This window comes from Trachypithecus francoisi, unplaced genomic scaffold (genome assembly GCF_009764315.1).
Source record: "Trachypithecus francoisi isolate TF-2019V2 unplaced genomic scaffold, Tfra_2.0 Lachesis_group4, whole genome shotgun sequence".
NCBI classification, from domain to species: Eukaryota; Metazoa; Chordata; class Mammalia; order Primates; family Cercopithecidae; genus Trachypithecus; species Trachypithecus francoisi.
In genome coordinates, this window is record NW_022681469.1 from 151,913,239 (window position 1) to 151,936,032 (window position 22,794).

Here is a 22,794-nt window from a genome sequence, read left to right on the forward strand (position 1 = left end):
CCTCTAGGAGCAGAGGACACAGAGAAGTGAAGTGAAGACCTGGAGCTCCAACGGTTGCGAGAGACAAAGGCCATGCCAAATCCCGGAAACTGTCCTGTCTGCTCCAGCTACGTGCCTGATTGGACCGTGCCCAGCCCAGTGATCCTGATTGGATAATGTTTAGGGCCCCACCCACTCAGGTCCTGAGTAGCAGAAGATGTGCTCAGATGCAGGGCTGAATGAAGACAGAGTGAAATCTAAGCTGCAGCCTTTTCAGGGAGGGCTTCTTCCTGAGCTGAGCCAGGCCAGCCCTAGAGGGCATTTGCATTTAACCATGTGTATAAGGTCACATACCTTTATAAATAATATATGGCTATTCACAAATGCAAAGAATATAATAACCATTATTTAACAAATTCAGATTTTATGACCTTCCTGGCTTCTGGTTGTTGAGCAGGCAGCCTGGATTTTTACAACGGAGGCAATCCTCTGAAATAAAATGTGAGCAACATGTGAATTTTACATTTTCTGGTAGCCAAACTTTAAAAAAAGAAGAAACAGGTGGAAATGATTGTAGCAATTTAATTAACTCAATATATTCAAAATATTATCATTTCAATATGTAATAAGTATTTATTACTAATAAAGTATGTATATATATTTATACATAAATATTTGAAACGAACTCTGTATTTTACCTTTCTAACACATCGCAGTTCAGACCAGCCACATACCAGGCACTCAGTAGCCACATGTGACCAATAGCTGCTACATTAAAGTGTAGCTTTGACATCTGGAGGATGAAGAGCCTGAACAAATCTTTTCCACCAGAGGTGAAGGAAGAGCCTCTCCCTACCAACATCTCTCTTCAGTTCTAAGGGTGGAACAGATACTGGCCATGTAAAAAGCAGAGGACAGCAGGAATAAAATAACCACAGGTATGTCACTGGGGCCCACCTTTTGGTGTACCTGTGACTATTTTATTCCTAAGTTATAAACCAAAGATCTCAATTATAAGCTAAAGACTATTGAAGTAAGAAACTAAATAATACACAAATACTTGCAAAGATATTTATTTATAAATTGGCATAATTAATATTGTTAAATGTCTGTATTACACAAAATGATCTGCAGATATAATACAACCTTTATCAAAAACCAATGACTTTCTTCACAGAAACATTTAAAAACAATTCCAAAATTTATATGGTACCACAAAGACACTATGCAATAAAAACAAAACAAAACAAAACAAAACAAAAAAACCACAGCTGAGAACATTATCCTACCAGACTTCAAAATATCCTACAAAGGTATAGTAGCCAAAACTGTATGGTACTTGCATAAAAATTAACACATAGGTTAATGAAGCAGAATAGAGAGACCAGAAGTAAATCCATGCATTTACAATTAATCAATTTTAGATGAAGGTGACAAGTTATCAAAAAGAGAGTCTCTTCAATAAACGATGTTGGGAAAACTTTATATCCACATGAAAACAATAAAATAAGATCCTCATCTCATACCATGTATAGAACTCATCTAAAATGTATTAGAAACTTGAATTTAAGACTTGAAACTCTGAAACTACTACAAGAAAAAATATTGTTAAAGCTTTATAACATCAGTCTGGGCAATGATGTTTTGGATTTAACCTCAAAATCCTAGAGAACAAATGTAAACATAGATAAATCAGATTATTTCAAATTAAAAAGCGATTACACATCAGTATTTTCAATCAACAGAATAATAAGACAACAAAAACATGTAAGAAAATATTTCCAAATTATACATCTGACAAGAGGTTGAATATCAAAATATATAAGAAACTGAAATGACTGTACCACAAAGAAGACTACTACTAAAAATGAGCAAAAGGCCAAAATAGACATTTTTCAAAAAAGGACATACACATGACAAACAGATATCTTTAAAAAAAAGGTTCAATGTCAGTTATCTTCAGGGAAAGGCAAGCCAAAACATAGATATCAATTCACTGTATTTTTTTCTTTTGAGAGTGGTATGCCTCAATTATAGGAGCAGATTTATTATGGTAAATACTGAGATCAGAAAGCATGTGTAACTGTGTCATAGAGTGATTACACCAGCCAGGATTGATAAATATACCCAATAAGTATAATTGTTCTCTGTGTCAGCCCTTGTTGAAGGAATACTCACAGCAGTGGTGATAACTGCTATCATAGCTACCATTAAATTACCCTTTGTGACTGGTTGTCCTGCTTTCCTCAGGTTTTCTTCCTCCATCTGTGACAGCTTCTTGATCTGTCCCCAGGTGGGTGGCTGTGTTCGAAGGGTGTTGCTCATGACAGTTGGGGTTCTTCTTAGCGTCAGTCTCAACATGGCTGCAACTGAGGGGTCCCCAGGATCCTCCCAGAATCTGGCTCATGAAAAGGTTTCAGGTGTCTTGATGGTACCCAAATTGGCTGTTGATTTTGGCCTGAAGAATCACAAGCATAACCATAACCTCTACCCCATTATTATCTTACCTATTTCCCAACTTTTTGCTATCGGATCTCTCCACCAAATCAGTTGTGCTGCTTCTGTCTTTGCAGCTGTTTCTGTAGATGTTGTTCAGCTGCTGGTAACATCTGGCCTTTGGGCAGGCTCAAAAAATTTAGAGTTAATAATGCTAGATTCAGTTGCATCTGTGGGGTTCCATATTCTCTAATTCCCCTTTTCTGCTTTTGCAACTGCTGTTTTAGGGAAAGATTCATTCTTTCCACTATGGTTTGTCCTTGAGAATTGTATGGGATACCAGTAACGTGTTTAATATTCCACATAGAGAAAAATGTAGCTACAGCTTGGTTAGTATAGCCTGGGGCATTATCTGTTTTAATAGAAGCTGGAATGCCCCTCACCACAAAACACTGCAAAAGGTGACATTTAACACAGGCAGAAGACTCTCCTGATTGGCATGTAGCCCAGACAAAGTGAGAAAAGGTGTCCACACATACATGTACATAAGCTAGTCTCCCAAATGAGGGAATATGTGTGACATGCATTTGTCAGAGAGTTAGGTTCCAATCCTCGAGGATTAACTGCTCCTGTAAAAGATGAGGAATGTACTATTTGACAAGTTGGGCATCACTGGATAATAGTTATAGCTTCTTTCCAGGTAATGCTGTATCTGCATTTGAGACCAGAGGCATTAACATGGGTTAAATTGTGAAAGTGTCTAGCATTAGATATTGCATTAGCAACTAGGTGATCAGCCATTTGATTCCCTTCAGTTAAAGGTCCTGCAAGAGGTGTATGAGCCCTAATGTGAGTGATGCAAAAAGTGTGCATTCTACTTCTAACTGCTGTTTGCAATTGGGTAAATAAAGTCATCAGCTGTATGAAACTGTAACTGAGCATTTTCAGTTAACTGTGTGGAATGAACCATATATGAAGAATCAGAAATCACATTAATAGGCATTTCAAAAGCAGTCAGTACCTCAATTATAGCTACAAGCTCTGCTTCTTGAGCTGAAGTATAGGGTGTCTGGAAAACTTTACCTTTTGATCCAGAATAAGCTTTACCATTACTAGACCCATCTGTGAAACAATGAAAGCACTTAGCAGGCTGCAGGAATTGTAAATGCAAACCTTTCACAGTCTTACTTAGCTAAAGAGATAGTAAAGAAACAGTCTTTTAAATCTATGACTATTAAAGGCCGATATTTTGGAATTATAACAGGAGAAGGCAATCCTGGCTGTAATGCTCCCAGAGGTTGTATAACTGAATTGATGGCTCTTAAGTCAGTTAACATTCTCCATTTACCTGATTTTTTCTTAATTACAAAAACTGGAGAATGTTAACTGACTGGAGCTCTGTGCCCATTCTCTAATTGTTCAGTAAATAATTTCTCTAAAACCTCCAGTTTCTCTTTACTTAGCGGCCACTGTTCTATGCAAATTGGCTTATCTGTTAACCATTTTAAAGGCATAGGTTCTGGAGGCTTAACAATGGCCGCCATCAAAAATGATATCCTAATCTTTGGTGGGAACTTTGTCTTTCCACTTGAAGTGGTTTTTACAAACCTTGCAAAATTTTTTCTAGTGCCATACCAGGGACATGCCCCTTTTAATGCATTGTATGTTGACTTTGAGGGCTATATAATTGTTCTGATATTAGAACTTGTGCTCCCCATTGTTGTAATAAATCACCCCCCATAAATTTATAGATACAGAAGTTATAATAGATTGAATAGTTCCAGGTTGTCCATCAGGCCCTTCACAATGCAAAATATAACTACTCTGACATACTTCAGGGGCTTTACCAACTCCAACTATATTGAATTGAGTGAGTTGAATTGGCTATGTGGACAGCCAGTGCTGTAGAGAAATGATTGAAATGTCCGCTCCTGTATCTATCAAACCTTTAAATTTCTTTCCTTGAATAGTTATTTCACACGTCAGACATTTATCAGTAATTTGATTTACCCAATAAGCTACTTTGCCTTATTTATTTGTGCTTCCAAATCCTCCTGTTCGTTTAATTTCACTTTTTCCCATTCACACATATGGCACAATCAGGAGCTGTGCTATATGTTCTCCTGGCTCTGCTTTCCAGGGAACAGAAGTAGATATAACAATTTGAATTTCCCCATTGTAATCTGAATCAATGACTCCTGTATGTATTTGTACCCCTTTTAAGCTGAAACTAGACCTACCTAGAAGTAATCCTATCATCCCCACTGGCAAGGGTCCACAGACTCTGGTTGGGACCTTTTGCAGGGGTTCCCCAGGCAGAACATTTACAGCTTTTGTGCAGCATTAATCCACTGTGGGACTACTGGCTATGGTGGGCGACAGACATTGTACAGGGGTGAAGGAATGGCCTGGGTTGGAAATGCCCCAGTTTAGAATGGGACCTGGCATGGGCCTCTCGTGGCGTTTCCTGAAATCAGGTTCCCATCTTTATCAAACTTAGAGTGGCACTGATTAGCCCAGTGTTTTCCTATTTTACATTTTGGACGTATTTCAGGCTCAGCAGTTTTCTTTTTTGCCCTATCTGGTGGCCTGACTCACTGATTTTTTCTGCATTCTTTTTTAGTATGACCATGCTTCCCACAGTTAAAACAAGCTCCAGGAAACAGAGTATTCCCATTATCCAGTCTCAGTTCTGCCATTGCCTGTGCTAGCAGAGTAGCTTTATGCAGATTACCTCTGATATCATCCCAGGCCTTGATATAACCAACTAAATGTGCTTTCCCTCTGATACGTCGCAGAGCAGCCTGGCAATTGGGATTAGCATTGTCAAAAGCTAATAACTGCAACACTATACCCTGAGCAGCTGAATCTGCAATCATCTTTTTAAGAGACTCCTGTAACTGAGCTATAAAATCAATGTATGGTTATTTGGGTCCCTATTTTACAGCACTAAAGGAAGGGTATTTTTCTCGACTTGAAGTGATTTTTTCCCAAGCTCTAATGCACACTTCTCTAAGCTGTTCTATGGCATTACTCTGCATGACCAGTTGTGCATCTAAACCAACCCAGCCACCAACCCCCAAAAGTTAGTCTGCAGTTATATTAATTCGAGGTTGGGCCTGGGCATTGCGGGCAGCCTGAATGGAAGCTTCATCTGCCCACCAAGTTTTAAATTGTAAGAACTGAGGATGAGTTAGACAAGCTCGAGTAAGAGCATCCCAGTCAATAGGAATCATTTGCCTGGAAACAGCAACATTCTTTAACAGTTCCATTACAAAAGGAGAACCTGGCCCATACTGATTTATAGCTTGTTTAAATTCTTTGAGTAATTTAAAAGGAAAAGGCTCAAATGTAGCTATAATATTTCCCTGTTGATCTGGGGGGGTGTATCCTAACAGGGAACTGCCAAGCCTCTAAATCTCTCTCTTGTCTAGCTTCCTGAATTCCTGCCTCAATAAAACTAAGAGCAGTTGTTCGAGGCACTGCTCGAACAGTCACTGGGGCAACTACTTTTCCCCCAGTGTCCTCCAGAAAAGAAAGATCTGGAGGGTCTTTTTCTTCAAAATAATAATGAGGGGGTGCAAAAGGGTAAGGATGAACCTATCCCTCCTTTGCTGCTTTAGCTTTAGCTGGCAAATATCTGATCTGTAACCTCTTCTGTTACTTCATTATACTTCACTTCCTCCTCATCATTGGTGTGAAAAAGTTCCAAGGTGGAACGAACCACAGCCCACATCTGTCCCATTGCTACCCTGATGCTTCCAAGCTCTCCTTCTTACTCACCATGGGAACTGCTTTAAGAGTATTTGGGTGTCCAGCTAGTTCCATGTTCTCCAACCATCCCTCCAGCAACCCTTCAACCTGGATTTGAACCCCCATGATGGACACCACTTGCCGAGACCAGCTTGACTGGGGAGACCCTAACCCAGCAGTGCTGGAGGAATTAAAGACACACACACAGAAATATAGAGGTGTGTAGTGGGAAATCAAGGGTCTCACAGCCTTCAGAGCTGAGAGACCCAAACAGAAATTTACCCATGTATTTATTAACAGCAAGCCAGTCATTAGCATTGTTTCTATCGATATTCAATTAACTAAAAGTATCCCTTATGGAAAACTGGATTAACTAAAAGTATCCCTTATGGGAAACAAAGGGATGGGCCGAAATAGAGGAATAGGTTGGCTAGTTCACTGCAGCAGGAGCATGTCCTTAAGGCACAGATCACTCATGCTATTGTTTGTGGCTTAAGAATGCCTTTAAGCAGTTTTTCACCTTCGGCGGGCCAGGTGTTCCTTGTCCTCATTCTGGTAAACCCACAACCTTCCAGTGTGGGTGTTATAGCCATCATGAACACGTCACAGTGCTGCAGAGATTTTGTTTATGGCTAGTTTTGGGGCCAGTTTATGGCTATATTTTGGGGGCTTGTTCCCAACAGTATTGCATTTTTAAAAAATGCTAAGACAGTCAATTTTATACGCTCTTGTCACGAAAGTGTCAATGATGTGAGATAAAGCATTTGTTAAGTACCTAGCATTAAGCTTTGACAATGTATACATTTGACAATGTACTTTAAAACATCATATTTTACAGGATAAATTTTATGCATCAATTTAAAAATATGTTTTTAAAAACATTATCAAACAATAAAAGTGTTTCAAATGCTCTGTGTCTTTGTCATAAACTTGACTAAATCCTATCAAAAGTATATATCTTTAATTTTTTTTTTTTCTTTTTGATATGGAGTCTCACTTTGTCACCCAGGCTGGAGTGCAGTGCACAATCCTGGCTCACTGCAATCTCCAACTCCCAGGTTCAAGTGATTCTCCTGCCTCAGCCTCCTGAGTAATTGGTACTACAGGTCTGTGCCGCCATACCTGGCTAATTTTTTGTATTTTCAGTAGAAGTGGGGTTTCACCATGTTAGCCAGGCTGGTCTCAATCTCCTGACCTTGTGATCAACCCTCCTCAGCCTCCCAAGGTGCTGGGACAACAGGCGTGACCCACCGCACCCAGCCAGTTTTATTTTTTAAATTTAATAACTATAGAAACTATAATATTTGCCAGCATATTCTAGACCCAGCACAGAACATGAGAAGAGCCATTGTACTCTAGGGCCCTTACTTTATGCTTGAGACACCTTGGAGTTTCTGGTGCTGATGATAATGAGGCAGAAATTTAAAAATAAATGTGTTCATTCACTCTAAGAAAAATACCAGGAAAAGCAAGTGTTAAAAAGAAAAGAACAACTGTTCCTCTGCTTAGCAGCTCACTTGAAGGACATTTATAAGACAACACTGTCTGGAAAGCCAAGGCCAAAGGAATGGACTTCAGACACCATCCCCCTACAACTGCCAGAACAACGTTGAAGGAAAAAAGAGAAGAGAAAGACAAATTCTTCCACTGTTACTCCTTTCCCTGGTTTCTTAAGCATAATTATGTTTTACAAATGTCTGTATTTAGGCAGTTCTTGTTTTTCTTTTGACACAGTTACAAGGTCACTAGCTATGCAAGGCCACAAGTTATGCTAAGTCAACAGTTATGCTATAGATTACGTGACCTCTCACTGTATGATTAACTGCTTTTGTTTTGCCTCTGTAAGTTTGCTTACAAAAACCCTGCTCTGTCTTTGTTCAAGACTCAGCTTTTTGAATGTGAATCCACTGAGCCGTTGCATACCTAAAATAAACAATCCTCCTGTTCTTCATGTCAGTCTCTCTGTCCCTCAGTTTCCTGCAACAGTAATAGTATGAAAGACATTAAAAGGGTAGGTCTCATAATTAAATATTCTGTAAACACATTAAATACATTTGCACCCAAAATCAGTGGAAAATGTTTTAATTAAAAAGCTTCCATGATCTCCAATCTTGGCTACAGTTAGGTAACTAAAAACTGTAGGCCATAAACTGCACCCAGTAAAATAAAAAAAAAAATTATAAGAGAAAGTCTGCAAGATTGTAATCTCAATCTGGAAAGGAAAGATCATTTTGGATTTTTAGTCCACAGAGGTTATTCTATTATTTTTCCACACTTAACATTCACACTCAAATAGAAGCTTTTGCATGAAAAAATAAGTTGTGGTATATGTGTGTCACCAAAATCTTAATTTAGAATTACTCACTTACCATTAGGTTTCCTGAAAATTTTATTTGTCAGATACTTTTTCTCTTAAGAGATTTCAAAAATCTGATTTGTTTCTTTCTATGATGCTTACAACAGACAACCTACTCATGTTCATGCTTTACCTATTCTACCTAATGTTATATTTACCACATTTTATGTTGGAAACTCATAAAAAAAGAGAGAAAGACAAGTGACGCTAACTGCCTGATTTATGCCTTTTATCTCAATTAAATGATTTAACCATTGCATTGATAAGCTAAAAAGAACCTCAAATCCTTCAGTTAAAAAACAGGTTTTCATCGCATTAAATAATTTCAAACTTCTCATCAGAACCTAGGAAGTGATATGTGAAATGACATGGCATGGAGAAAACAGTGAGAAAACTGTAGCCATAAAACAGTTCTCTTTGGAACTGTAGTTTTGGCTGTAAAATGACCATGTAAAGCTTTACTTTTTTTGTTGTATAACTTCCACTAAGGAGTAAGCATCTTTTCTTGCCTTGAAAAGTCTATGCCTTAAAAAATTGTCATTTTGTTTTCAAAGTCTGAATAAATTTCTAACACTTTATCCTTTGTGCTTCCAATATTACCAAATATTTGTGAGTTTCTGTAATATAAAGGTTTTTCTCAGTACTCCTTTTTTAAAGGATTTTAATCTTTTTTACTACCTCTGTTTTTCATGTTGATAATTTTGTTTTCCATTAGGACATTTGGCTGAATATCCAGATATTCTCAAATATCAACAGTGTAAAGATTCTTGGAACTATTTTTTTTCTATTAACTCCACTTACATTTGATTCAAAGTTGACATCTATTTTAAGTACTTTTTATTTCTTTTCTGCATGTTTATATTAATAGGTCAATTCTCACTATGGATTATCCATTGTTTATATACTATTAGTCTGGGTTTATCAATCTTAAATCAAAAAGTGCAATACATTTATAACTTGTCTATTTGAAAATAAATAACAGTTTTCCAATTACCAATCACCAGCAGAACTCGAAGATAGTGATGTGATGTGTCTTGGTGCAATGATATCAAACAGAATGAAAAAAAGATTAAAACTCTGGACAAATTCAAACATGGGTAAATAGGACAATAACATTAAACAGAAACAATAACTCGACAGTTCTTCCTATGAGAATATATATGAGAATATACTTAGAGAAATTCTATTAAAGAACACATTAAGCTCTATACCATTCCCTTCACTGAAGAAGGGTTTGTAATAACCTGAAACTTAAATAGTTTTAGTGTCTGTGATGGTTTATTCTATGTGTCAACATGGCTAAGCTTTGGTACTAAGTTTTTTTGTTTGTGAAACACCAGTCTAGATGTTAGTGTAAAGGTATCTTTCTGATGAGATTAACATTTAAATACTTAGCATTTTCTTCATTTGAACAAAGCAGACTACCCTCATAATGTGGCAGAAACTCATTTTACCCATTGGAGGCTTTAAGAGGAAATACTGAGTTCCCCCAAGGAAAAATATCCTAGTTACATAATAACTTTAGACTTCAGACTAAAACATCAACACTTCCCTAAGTATCCAGTGCCACTTTGCTCTTCAGACTTAGCATTGTCAGCCTCAATAATTCAGTGAGTCAATTTTAAAAAATAAGCCCCCCCTTTTGTTTCTAAAGAGCTAATGTCGGAAAGACAGCATACTAGGAAGTTTCAGGCCCTCAGTTCTCTGTGGAAATAAGAGATTAGCAACAACATATTCACAAAATATCTTTGTGGCAATTCTAGCAATCAACTGAGAAACTGTAGCAACCAACTGAATGCTTAGTTATGAAAAAAAAACTGCACCTCAAACGCTAGAAAATTCGGTGACATTTTTCACATGCTTTTTCTCTATCTTGATCTGGTGCAGTGCACTGTAATCTGAAGGAAGGCAGTCAATCCACAATTTCTACCTCATATAAAATGGAATAACTAGAAATAACTTGGATCATTGTAGCTAATTGTTGTACTAACTGAGGTAGTGACTCCTGTTTTATTCAACTCAAAACACTGATATAAATGAAGCAAAATTTGGATAACAGAATGGAGGCCGCGAAAATCAGCAGCAGGCACCATGTTGTGTTAGATTTGCAAAAATTCTATAGTAATTCAGGGACCTGAAGGCAGCGAGTTACAGTCAGAGAAACAAAATAGAAACCCTAGGCTTTTGAGACAAAACTGGCTGAAACTCTTGGGTAAATTGATACATAAGAAGTATATTTATCAGAAACTGGAAAAAAATATACACTAAAAACCCAGGAAGCTTTTGTGAGTTTCTAGCATCTCTACACCACACTGATTAGTGAGAGTTTATTCCTGCAGTAAGCCTGTCTATAACAGTGAATAAAGTGCCTGGGTTTTTTTTTTTTCCTGCAAATTATTAACTGTCATAAAAAGATTATAAGACATATAAAACAGGGAAATATGGCTCAATCAATAGAACAAAATAAACCTTCAGAAAACAAGCATAGATTTATGGATTCAGAAAACAAACATAGATTTATGGATTGCTTTATGAATAATTTAAAACAACCGTGTAGTCCCAGGTACTTGGAAGGCTGGGGTGGAAGGATCACTTGGAACCAAGAATTCAGTGCTGCAGCAACCTATGATCTTGCTGCTGCACTTTATCTGAGATGACAGAGACATCCTGTCTCAAAAATAGAAGAGAGAATACTGTGCCCACCAAAGCTAGCCTTCAAACACAAAAAATAATAAAGACTTTTCCAGATAAATGAAAGCCGAGGGAATTTCTTGACACCAGATGTGTCTTACAGAAAATGCTAAGGACAATTCTTTAATCTAAAAGGAATAAACATTGACATGTAACAAAGAAACATCTAAAATCATAAAATCATGGGTAGAAGTCTTGATAGGAATACAGAAAAACTCAGAATAATACTATAATCGTGATAGGTAAACTGCTTATATTTTAAGTATGGACATAATACAAAAGTACTAGCCACAAGAATAATTACGACAATTGGTTAAGAAATAGGTAATATAAGAAGATGTAATTTAAAATATCAAAAAGTAAGAGTGCCAAGGGGATGGTGTTAAAGTGTAGAGTGTTTTATATTACTTGTATTTGTAATTAAAGTTGTTATTAGTGTAAAAGAGCATGCTATAACCATAAGGAGTTTTTTGTTAAGCATTCATCATGTTATCTATAAAACAAAAATCTATAGATACATTAAAAGAAATAGCATAAAATCATAACATGCTACTAGAGAAAATCACTTAACCAAAAAGGAAGAGGCAAAGAAAGAAAAAAATTTACAGAACAACCAGAGAAGAAGTAACAAAACGGTAGTAGAAAACCCTTATCTATTAATAATAACCTTGAATGTAAATAGATTACATTATTCAATTAAAAAGTGAAGTGTGGCTGAATGGATTAAAAAAACAGGACCAAATGCATGCTTTCTATAAAAATGTTACTTAATCTACAAAGACACATAGACTTAAAGTGATGGAAAAAGGTATACCAAGAAATGAAAACCAGAAAGAGCAAGAGTAGATACACTTATATTAGATAAAATTGACTTTAGGTCAAGAATTGTAAAATGCCATTATAAAATAATAAAGAGGTCAATACTACAAGAGTTTATAACAATTGTAAATAAATATGTACTAAACACTGAGGCATCAAAATATGTAAAGCAAATATTAATAAGGTTAGAGGGAGAAATTAGCTGTAATACAATAATAATAAGAAATTTCAACACCATATTTTCAACAATAAAAAAGTCATCCAGACAGAAAATAAAGAAACAGAAAAATAGAGTTAAACTGCACTTTATGCCAAATGTACCTACAGGACATTTACTGAGCATTTCCTCCAGCATCAGCAAAATATAAAATTTTCTGGACAGGACATGGAATATTCTTTAGGATAGACCATATGTTAAGTCACAATAAAGGTCTTAATAAATTTATAAAGATTGAAATTATGTTAACTATATTTTCCGACCAAAACATAAGAAAACTAAAAATGAATAACAAAAGGAATGGTAAAATCTATACAAATTTATAGAAATTAAATGACATGTCCTGAAACAATGAGTGGGTAAGTAAAAAAATTTAAAAATGATACGTTTCTTGAGACAAATGAAAATGAAAACACCACATATCAAAACAATTTGAGATATAGCAAAAGCAATTATAAGAGATAAGTTTATAACAATAAACACCTACATGAAAAAGAGATATTTCAAATAAACAACCTAATAATACATCTCAAAGAACCAGCAAAATAAGACAAAACAAATCTAAAAAAAGTAGTAGAAGAGAAGCAATAACAAAAATCAAAGTAAAAATAAACAAAATAGAGAATTAAAAATAGAAAATATGAAAGATGCAGTTGGTTTTTTGAAATAATGAAATCAACACTTCCTAGTAGACTAAGAAAATAACAGAGAAGACTCAAATAAATAAAACTAGAAATAAAAAGGGATAAATCACAACTGCTACCACGGACATACAAACGATCACAAGACACTACTAAGATCAACTGTATGTCAATAAAATGAAAAACTGTGAAAAAATAGATAAATCTGTGGAGACATACAACTTACCAAGATTAAATCATGAAAAATCAGCAAACATAAAAAGAGAAGTAATTAGTAACAAGATCAAACTGGAAGTAAAGACTCTCAGGAAAAGCCCAGGGATGAATGACTTTACTGTGAAAGTCTGACACACATTTAAGGAAGAATTATTACAAATACATCTCAAATCTTTAAAAAATATGAAAGAGACAAGTTACAGAATGGGAGCAAACATTTGCAAACTATACAAATATCCAGAGTATACAAAGGATTCAAACAACTAACCAGCAAACAAACAAACAAACAACAAAACAAATAATTCAATTTAAAAATGGCAAAATACCTTAATAGACAATTTTCCCAAAAAAGTGTACAAATGGCTGGCAGCTTATAACAAAATGCTCAACATTACTAACTACAAGGGAAATGAATTTTTTTTGTTGTTTTTTGAGACGGAGTCTCGCACTATCACCCAGGCTGGAGTGCAGTGGCACAATCTCCACTCACTGCAACCTCCTCCTCCCAGGGTCAAGCCATTCTCCTGCCTCAGCCTCCCAAGTAGCTGGGACTACAGGCGCACACCACCACACTCAGCTAATTTTTGTATTTTTAGTAGAGACGGGGTTTCACCATGCTGGCCAGGATGGTCTCCGTCTCTTGACATTGTGATCTGCCCACCTTGGCCTCTCAAAGTGCTGAGATTACAAGCGTGAGCCACAGCACCTGGCCGGGAAATGAAAATTAAAGCCACAATGAGATACCATCCCACCCTAGTAACAACGGCTAGTATCAAGAAGACAAAATATAACAAAAACACATGAGGATGCAGTGAGAGGAAAACTCTTTGACACTGTTGGTGGGGATGTAGCTTACTACAATCATTATTGAAAAAGTATGGTGATTTCTCAAAAAGTTAAAAATAGACCTAACATATGGTTCATTATTGAACTACTGGATATAGCCAAAGTAACTAAAATCAGTATGTCAAAAAGATATTTGCACTATGATGTTTATTCCAGCACCATTCATGGTAGCCAAGAGATGAAATAAAAATGTGGCCATCAATAAATAAACAGATAAAGAAAGTGTGGTATATATACACAATGGAATATTATTTGGCTATGGAAAGAAACAAAATGCTCTCATTTGTAGCAATATGTGTGAACCTAGATAATATAATGTTCAATGAAATAAACCATAGACTGAAAGACAAATATTGCATGAGCTCACTAATAAGTGGAATATAGAAAAGTTGATCTTGCAGAAGTCAAGCATAGACTGGTAGTTACCAGAGTCTGGAGAGGGGTCTGGGAAGAAAAACATTAAGTGAGGTCATTCACTGAGTTCAAAGCTACAGTTAGATAGAAAAATTAAGTTCTGGTGTTCTATTCACAGTTGGGTGACTCTAACAACTATGGCATAATAACAACATATATATTTTACAATAGTTAGAAAACAGTAACTTGAAAGTTATCACTATAAAGAAATGATAATGGTTTGAGATGATGAACATGCTAATTACCCTAATTTTATCAAAACACAATGTACATATGTTTTAAAACATTATGCTATACCCTATATTTGGAATTATGTATCAGCTACAGAATAACTTACTAACCTAAATAAATAAATTTACCAATGCAAAAAATTTCAAGTCCTTGAAGCTGTGTTCTGTGTGTCTCTTGTAGAATACCTTTTCCACTTAACCAGAACGTTTTCAACTTGGCCTTCTCCTTTATTTTCTGCTTGTCCAGAGATTGAAGGTCAAATAGATGTCAGAAATTAGGATCATTCTAGGTCTTTTCTGAGCCAGCAGCTGGCCCTAATCCTGTACATTCCCTGCTAGATTCTCTTAACTATGTGGACACTTTTCAAAGATCTTATTCCTAAAGAATTGCACTCTCCATTATCACCTGTTAGGCATTTCAGTATGACTACTTTTTGTCCCAAAGAAATCCCTTTGCCTAAGGTTATTGATTTGAAATGCCTTTTTTCATGAAGAAATTAACTACTATAAATAGCCCTTTGGACACCATGCTTGCTGCATCTTGCATGTTTTGTTGAGTAAACATTTTTATTCATCTGAAATATTTTCCAATTTTTAATTTTTTCTTTGACACGTTGACTATTTAGAATTTCATTGCTTAATTTTCACATACTCAAATTTCCTGATGTAATTAATTTTTAATTTTATTCCATTGCAGTGAGAGAAAATAATTTGCATTTACACAATTATTTTAATTTTTGTTTGTTTGTTTTTTGAGACAGAGTTTCGCTCTTGTTGCCCATACTGTAGTTCAATGGCACGATCTGGGCTCACTGCAACCAAGATCACCATGGCTTACCATGCCTGGCCAATTCTTTTAATTTTATTGTGTATTTTATTACCTAGAGTATAGTTTATTCCAAAAAACATTCTGGCCGGGCGCGGTGGCTCACGCCTGTAATCCCAGCACTTTGGGAGGCCGATATGGGCGGATCAGGAGGTCAGGAGATCAAGACCATCCTGGCTAACACAGTGATTTGGGGTGGAGAGTTCTATGGATGTCTATTAGGTCCACTTGGTGCAGAGATGAGTTTAATTCCTGGATATCCTTGTTAACTTTCTGTCTTGTTGATCTGTCTAATGTTGACAGTGGAGTGTTAAAGTCTCCCATTATTATTGTGTGGGAGTCTAAGTCTCTTTGTAAGTCTCTAAGGACTTGCTTTATGAATCTGGGTGCTCCTGTATTGGGTGCATATATATTTAGGAGAGTTAGCTCTTCCTGTTGAATTGATCCCTTTACCATTATGTAATGGCCTTCTTTGTCTCTTTTGATCTTTGATGGTTTAAAGTCTGTTTTATCAGAGACTAGGATTGCAACCCCTGCTTTTTTTTTGTTCTCCATTTGCTTGGTAGATCTTCCTCCATGCCTTTATTTTGAGCCTATGTATGTCTCTGCATGTGAGATGGGTCTCCTGAATACAGCAGACTGATGGGTCTTGACTCTTTATCCAGTTTGCCAGTCTGTGTCTTTTAATTGGAGCATTTAGTCCATTAACATTTAAGGTTAATATTGTTATGTGTGAACTTGATCCTGCCATTATGATATTAACTGGTTATTTTGCTCGTTAGTTGATGCAGTTTCTTCCTAGCCTCGATGGTCTTTACATTTTGGCATGTTTTTGCAATGGCTGGTACCGGTTGTTCCTTTCCATGTTTAGGGCTTCCTTCAGGGTCTCTTGTAAGGCAGGCCTGGTGGTGACAAAAATCTCTAAGCATTTGCTTATCTGTAAAGGATTTTATTTCTCCTTCACTGATGAAACTTAGTTGGCTGGATATGAAATTCTGGGTTGAAAATTCTTTTCTTTAAGAACGTTGAATATTGGCCCCCACTCTCTTCTGGCTTGTAGAGTTTCTGGCGAGAGGTCTGCTGTTAGTCTGATGGGCTTCCCTTTGTGGGTAACCCAACCTTTCTCTCTGGCTGCCCTTAAGATTTTTTCCTTCATTTCAACTTTGGTGAATCTGGCAATTATGTGTCTTGGAGTTGCTCTTCTGGAGGAGTGTCTTTGTGGCGTTCTCTGTATTTCCTGAATTTGAATGCTGGCCTGCCGTACTAGGTTGGGGAAGTTCTCCTGGATGATATCCTGAAGAGTGTTTTCCAACTTGGTTCCATTTTCCCCCTCACTTTCAGGCACCCCAATCAGACGTAGATTTGGTCTTTTTACATAATCCCATACTTCTTGCAGGCTTTGTTCATTTCTTTTTCTTCTTTTTTCTTTTGGTTTCTCTTCTCGCTTCATTTCATTCATTTGATCCTCAATTGCTGATACTCTTTCTTCCAGTTGATCGAGTCAGTTACTGAAGCTTGTGCATTTGTCACGTATTTCTCGTGTCATGGTTTTCATCTCTGTCATTTCGTTTATGACCTTCTCTGCATTAATTATTCTAGCTGTCAATTCTTCCACTCTTTTTTCAAGATTTTTAGTTTCTTTGCGCTGGGTACGTAATTCCTCCTTTAGCTCTGAGAAGTTTGATGGACTGAAGCCTTCTTCTCTCATCTCGTCAAAGTCATTCTCTGACCAGCTTTGATCCATTGCTGGTGATGGGCTGCGCTCCTTTGCAGGGGGAGATGCGCTCTTATTTTTTGAATTTCCAGCTTTTCTACCCTGCTTTTTCCCCATCTTTGTGGTTTTATCTGTCTCTGGTCTTTGATGATGGTGACGTACTGATGGGGTTTTGGTATAGGTGTCATTCCTGTTTGATAGTTTTCCTTCTGAGAGTGAGGACCCTCAGCTATAGGTCTGTTGGAGATTGCTTGAGGTCCACTCCAGACCCTGTTTGCCTGGGTATCAGCAGCAGAGGTTGCAGAAGATAGAATATTGCTGAACAGTGAGTGTACCTGTCTGATTCTTCCTTTGGAAGCTTCCTCTCAGGGGTGTACTCCACCCTGTGAGGTGTGGGGTGTCAGACTGCCCCTAGTGGGGGATGTCTCCCAGCTAGGCTACTCAGGGGTCAGGGACCCACTTGAGCAGGCAGTCTGTCCATTCTCAGATCTCAGCCTCCGTGTTGGGAGATCCTCTGTTCTCTTCAAAGCTGTCAGACAGAGTCGTTTGTGTCTGCACAGGCCTCTGCTGCTTCCCCTGTTGTTTTTTAGCTGTGCCCTGTCCCCAGAGGTGTAGTCTACAGAGACAGGCAGGTTTCCTTGAGCTGCTGTGAGCTCCACCCAGTTCGAGCTTCCCAGCGGCTTTGTTTACCTACTTAAGCCTCAGCAATGTCGGGCGCCCCTCCCCCAGCCTCGCTGCTGCCTTGCGGTTAGATCGCCGCAGACTGCTGTGTTAGCAATGAGGGAGGCTCCGTGGGCGTGGGACCCTCCCGGCCAGGTGTGGGATATATTCTCCTCGTGTGCCCGTTTGCTTAAAGCGCAGTATTGGGGTGGGAGTTACCCGATTTTCCAGGTGTTGTGTGTCTCAGTTTCCCTGGCTAGGAAAAGGGATTCCCTTCCCCCTTGCGCTTCCCAGGTGAGGCGATGCCTCGCCCTGCTTCAGCTCTCACTGGTCCGGCTGCAGCAGCTGACCAGCACCGATTGTCCGGCACTCCCCAGTGAGATGACCCCAGTACCTCAGTTGAAAATGCAGAAATCACCGGTCTTCTGTGTCACTCGCGCTGGGAGTTGGAGACTCAAAAATAATTTTTAATATATATTTGTGGCTATCTCTTGCTCTTTTAGGGCTTCTGATATACATCTTCATTCATCAGAATCTGTTTTATATTTATAATAACTTAATACTGATGAGTTATACAAACATCAGTTCTATGTATTTCTATTTCTGCTTCTCATTTTGTGATATAAATTTTACACTTATATTGACACATGCTATAAACTTATTATCTTACACTTATTATTTTATATAAATTTATTTTTAAAAATGAGATGAGAAAAGAAGAGCAAAGATACATCTAAAAATTATTTGATATTAACCTTTTTATTTCTCATTTCTGAATTTTCTCATTTGTTCCAGAATATTCAGCTAATTTTTATTGCAAAACATGTTATCACTCACCTGTTTTGTTTAGTTATTGGTGAGTATATTACCCGTATTTGTAACTGGTCCAACAATACAATTTTATTTATATTGTTATGCATTCATTTTTGAAAATAATATAAGAAATAAAAGTGTATGCATGATGTGTTTTATAATGACATGATTTTCTTTACTGGTGCTTTTGTCATTTCATGTAGATTCAAATTGTTCTCTTTGGTTATTTGATTCTCTCTCTCTCTCTCTTTTTTTCTCAGAGTCTCCCTTTGTCGCCCAGACTGGACTGCAGTGGCACAATCTCAGCTCACTGCAACCTCCACCTCCCAAGTTGAAGTGATTCTCCTGCCTCAGCCTCCCAAGTAGCTGGGACTAGAGGAGCTCACCACCACACCCACCTAATTTTTGTATTTTTACCTAGCTGAAATCAACTCAGTTTTTGTTTACCTGGAAGGGCCTTATGTTGCCTTTTTTATTGATAGCTTTTGCATTCAGAAGATTATTTCTTGACAGTTTTTCTTCGATGAGTAGACAAAAAGATTTAAATGGAATTGAAAGACTTCCAAAAGGCAACTAAATTATGGTCTAAAAAAATGGATATGAGATTGTCTTTGAATTGAATTGAAAATAAAATTATATTGATGGCAGCTGATGATATGTTAGACTGGGATGCAGAGAGCAAGAAGAATTAAACTTGTGGACAACAGAAGTCTGAGTTGTTTGGTCCTGACTGAGGCCAAATGGAGGGCTTTCTTTTTAGAGAATTAAAGATGGATGCATGAGAGCACAGCCATGCTGAAACTAAAGAGGCTGAGCACCTGCACTGTGCTAAGATCCACAGGTTTGTAGAAATAGAACTCATTATTTTAACATACAACAATTTAACATACAATACTAGACTAAGAAAGCAAATAGGCAGTGATAATTATGATTAATGTTAACTTTAGTTTTAATATAATGGTGTTTGATGGGTGTCACAGAAGCAAAAATATGGCCTTTGCTATAAAACGTGTGCCTTACTACTGAGTGTGTAAAGCACTCCTGTGAGTGGAAGCCACAAAGAAACCTGAGGGTCAGGGTGGTAGAACAACCCTTTGATACTCCATAACTAAAAAAATAAAATTTCTTGACATGGAGAGTTTGTATTCACTCACTCACTGCTTGAAATAGATGTGCACTTCTATACTCTATAAGTGTACCTAGACAAATTAATGAGAGGTATAAAGCAGCCTACATTTTGCTCCCATGTCTAATGCCCTGACTCAGAACTGTGTCCTCAGGAAAATGGAGCACTTTGCCCATATAGGTCTCACAGAGGTGACATTTTTCTGATTCTCACAAAGGTGCTTTTGGTCTGCTTCTTATCATGAAAATCAGAGATTGCTGGGGAACATCAGTGAGGGCAACCATGAATTACTTGAACCAGTAATAATGCAGTGGGAAATTTGACAATGTGTTTTACTAATTTTGAAGGTTGGGTAATTGGGAGATTACTCTTTCGTTTATAAGAACAGACACCATACAACCCACTGGGCTGAACATACCTGGGGAAATAAGCTTACACGTGGAAAAGTTGGAGCACAGCTGTTTCTAATGTATTTTCTAGGAACCAAAAAGTTTCATTTTCCCTTGGTGGGAATTCCCTTTCTTAAAATCACAAAACCAGAGCTGGTACTATCTTTATATTTGACGTGAAAATTACAGGACTGGAGGGATGGGCTGACGGCCTTGCTTCCTTAAAACCACACATTGTGAGCCTCATCCCTCAAACATGGACTCACTCCAAAGACTCAGCTGGGTGACTGTCTGTTTGTCAGCGTTATTAACAGTGAGAGCTCAAGACTCAGACGAGTGGTGGGATGAGGCAGAATTTTCCCAATGAAGAGTTAGGATCATTCTTTTCATAATTTCAGTCATGTCTCAGTGAATCATATCTAAGTATCTAATATGATTCCAAATGAAAAAAAGCAGCTTTATGAATACCGGGACCATAATGTATTGATCTTATAAATACTTTGTTAATTTTGTAATACTGTATTTAAATTGTAATTGTATGTTATTTGTTATTATACTAGCTTTTTCTCAGTTTAACTTACTGTATACACCTAGCTAAAATTTTATTTTTTGAAACACAAGAAATCTGAACTAATTCATAAGAATTTAGTCATATTTGTTTGTTCTTTTAAAGTTGAAAACACTTAAGTATATTATAATGTTTAGAAGCATCTCAAAGCATGATTACTGTTTGATATTTTACATTAATTAGCTTCAGTGAATGACCATAAAATTATTTTGTTTTATTGTGGTATGGTAGCACATACAGGATTTGGTTCAGGTTACCATGAAACTGTAAACAAATATCTCCTTTTGTCATTTATCACATTTTGTAGAGTTAATCACTACATTACACGTGTGAAAGGCAGTATAATGAGAGTAAACTTGACCTGCGTTATATGTTTACTGAGAGTACTCAGGAGCTTCACTGTCAGCCTCAGCAGCCTTAGGTTATCTAATGGTGAGAGCTAAGTTGTGCATTCAGATTTTGTATCTTTTTTTTTTTTTTAGACAGAGTCTCTCTCTGTCGCCCAGGTTGGCGCGATCTCGGCTCACTGCAAGGTCCGCATCCTGGGTTCACGCCATTCTCCTGCCTCAGCTCCCGAGTAGCTGGGACTACAGGTGCCCACCACCATGCCCGGCTAATTTTTTTTGTATTTTTAGTAGAGATGGGGTTTCATCGTGTTAGCCAGGATGATCTCAATCTCCTGACCTTGTGATCCACCCACCTCGGCCCCACAAAGTGCTGGGATTACAGGTGTGAGCCACTGCACCTGGCCCGATTTTGAAATTTTTAATGGGTCACATAAAACCAAATTTTTGTTTGCACTCTAAACAACCTAAAAGTAGCATCTATGGATTTTTTTTTTCCTACTTTGTTTCACCCAGTTTGACATCATATTAATGTAAATTCCATAATTCTTCTATGGTGTAGTTGTCAGACTTATCAAATAAAAACATAGAACACAGTTAAGTTTAATATTTGGATTAAAAATGACTTCTGCAATATGTTAAAGGCAATTATCAATTGTTTAGCTCTGGCAGGTGATAAAAATTTTTGAAGATACAATCAATTCAATCATACTTTATTTGTATGCTCTAATTTATGACAACTATGATTGTGACGACCAAGATTGCTGATCTCGTCTGGGATCAGCATCAATGCTCTCAAGAGCCTCAGTGGAAAAACACACCATCTGATCATGCAGAAGATTATTCTGTTTCAGTGTGTTTAGGTTATTTACAGAGTAAGGAGAATGAATTAGCATAAACTGAATGTTTTCTAGGGTGAAAAAATAAAATATTAAAATTCTTATCTATGTTATTTAATCTAATTATTTGTCCTATATCTTCTTTTGGTGTGTGGTTCATAATATATGGGTTACGTTAATAAAACTATATAGATATATAGTTAGTAACTCATCTGTGCATATATTATTATCTCATGTTCAAATATATTTTTCTAGTACTGAAGTGTGATCCTTAAAATTTGGATACCATTAAGTCTTTAATTTAAAATTACTTTGAATTTTTTTCTGATTTCAACTTGACAGCAGAACTCAACTGTGCTGATGGTGTAGATGTATGGTGGAAACATTTCACTGTTTGTTTCTAAGATAAATGTGTGTGGGAACCATCCACCAATATTTCAACGTTGGTTCTTTTCTATTTTCCCTAAGTGTCAGCCGGTCTGAGAAATAAAGAGAAAGAGTACAAAAGAGGGAACTTTTACAGCTGGGTCTCCGGGGATGACATCACATGTTGGCAGCTTCTGTAATGCCCCCCAAACTGCAAAACCAGCAAGTTTTTATTACGGATTTCAAAAGGGGAGGGGTGTATGAATAGGGAGTGGGTCGCAGAGATCACATGCTTCAAAGGCAATAAAATATCACAAGGGCAGAAGGGCAGAGCAAGATCACAAAGCTAGGGTGAAATTAGAATTACTGTTGAGGTTCCAAGTCCCGCTGGGCATGCATTGTCATTGAAAAACATCTTAACAGGAAACAGGGTTTGAGAGCAGAAAACCAGTCTGACTAGAATTCTCCAGGCTGGAATTTCCCAATCCTAGCAAGCCTGGGGGCACTACAGGAGACCAGGGTGTATTTCATACCTTATCTTCAACTGCATA